Below are 2,284 nucleotides of genomic sequence, written 5' to 3'. Positions count from 1 at the left end.
TTATACTTTTCAAAGCAGTTTCTCATCCATTATCTCATTTGATCCTTCAAGTAACCTTGTGAGGTTGCTGCTACTAGCCCCACTGTATGTGTTAAGAGTTTGAGCAGAGAAGTAGATTCACTAAGACTGACGTAGCATAAGGAATGTATTCTAGAAATTAGATCTTACGCAACTGCATTGGCTGCTGAAGTGTCTGTGTAGGGTGTTGTGCCTGAAGTTCACACAGGTCAGCCAGGCTGGAAGTCAGGAAGGACAGCTGGACATGAAGTGATGGAGACCAAGAATGAACTGGAACTTAGTGGAAAATGAGGAACCCATGAAGGTAAACTGGAAGCTGCATCTGTCTACCATGTCCTCCACCCTCAGTGTTGTGTAGGACCTGCAGGAGAAGCTGTGCCCTTCGCATGTGTGGTGGTTAATACTGAGTGTCAACTTGATTGGATTGAAGGATGCAAAGTATTGATCCTTGGTGTGTCTGTGAGGGTGATGCCAAAGGAGACTAACATCGGAGTGAGTGGGCTAGGAAAGGCAGACCCACCCTTAATCTAGATGGGAACCATCTAATCAACTGCCAGCATGGCTAGAATACAAGGAAGGCAGAAAAATGTGAAAAGATGAGCCTGGCCTAGCCTCCCAGCCTACGTCTTTCTCCCATGCTGGATGCTTCCTGCCCTCAAACATTGGACTCCAAGTTCTTCAGTTTTGGGACTCAGACTGGCTCTCCTTGCTCCTCAGATTGCAGACAGCCTATTGTGCGACCTTGTGATCATGTGACTTAATACTTAGTAAACTCATTTACATATATATATATATATATCCCATTAGTTCTGTCCCTCTAGAGAACCTTGACTAATACAGCATGCAACTGCATACACCCTGGCATGGGACTTGAAAAGGCTAAAGGATCTTGCAGGAGCTGAAGGGGCTGTGGGACCCGGGCAGCTACTCACCAAGCTGAGCAAGCAGATTAGCAACAGTGTGTATGCTGCCACAGCATAACAATGGCTGCTGCTTCACTTCCACCTTCCAGATCTAGCACAGATTTGTGTTGTGGCCAACTCTAAAATCAGATCCGCACAGGAAAAGGAATTCTGAGAAACACGATTCCAGCTTAGCTAAACTGACGTGGTATAAAGATGAAGACAATGAAGACCCAGAGATGTTAAGTGACTTGCCCAGTGCTTTGCAGAACATTTGTAGCGGATTTATTCGGACCCGGTTTTGCTGACTCGAAGCCTACTGGCTTTAGTGGAACACTTGCTGCATGCCAGCTACTGAATCATCTGATCCACAACACCACTATGGAGTAGGTATTATTATGCCCAGTTTCTAGATTAAGAAATTGAGGCTCAGAAGGGTGAAGTCAATGAGCCAACATAACTCAACTATGGAAAGGTGAAACAGATTCCAATGCAGATTCATTAGATCCCAAGCCCCACCCTCTTAACCTCCAGGTGTATGGTCTTTCCCTCCACTAACCCCATGTCCCAGTTTCCCAGAGTAGGGTATCAGAAGATGGTTCACACTAAAAGAGACCCTGGCATCGCAGTTTCCCCTCTGTAGTCTGTGATACTGGCCTGGGGCCAGTTCCCTCTCACTCCAGGGGTAGTATAAACACACAGATATGCTTCAGTGAGTGTGATTAGGAGTTGTACTGAAGGGAACATGTATTCTAAGCACTGTAGGGTAGAATACACTAGAGCACAGGCCCAGACGTGGAAGAAGCCCACCAGCTCTCAGCCACAGCAAAGAGAAGCACAAAAGTCAAGCAAGTGCCCCCATTGGTGCTGAGAAATTTCCCACAAGTGCAAAGACACCAGAAAATAGGGCTGGAGCAGCAGCATGACTCGGTGGGGACCAGGGAAGACCTATTGCTTTAGTAATAAAATCTAAGGGTTGTGACATCAGAGTTATCAAACAATGCTACATTCACTGAATTCTCCTAATAGTAATCATAGTTCTAATAAGAGCAATTAAGAGACATCTGCACCCCCATGTTTATTGCAGTACTATTCACAATAGCCAAGATATGGAATCAGCCTAGATGCCCAATAAGAGATGAATGAATAAAGAAAATGTGGTACATATACACAATGGAATACCATTCAGCCATAAAAAGAATGAAATCCTGTCATTCCAAGCAACATGGATGAAACTGGAGGACTTTATGTTATGTGAAATAAGCCAGGAGAAAACACCACATGTTCTTATTCATATGTGAAAACTAAAAAAAAAAAAAAAAAAAAAAAAAGTTAACCTCACAGAAGTAAAAAGTTAAACAGAA

Source organism: Papio anubis, chromosome 1 (genome assembly GCF_008728515.1).
Source record: "Papio anubis isolate 15944 chromosome 1, Panubis1.0, whole genome shotgun sequence".
NCBI lineage: Eukaryota > Metazoa > Chordata > Mammalia > Primates > Cercopithecidae > Papio > Papio anubis.
This window is presented reverse-complemented; position numbering follows the sequence as displayed.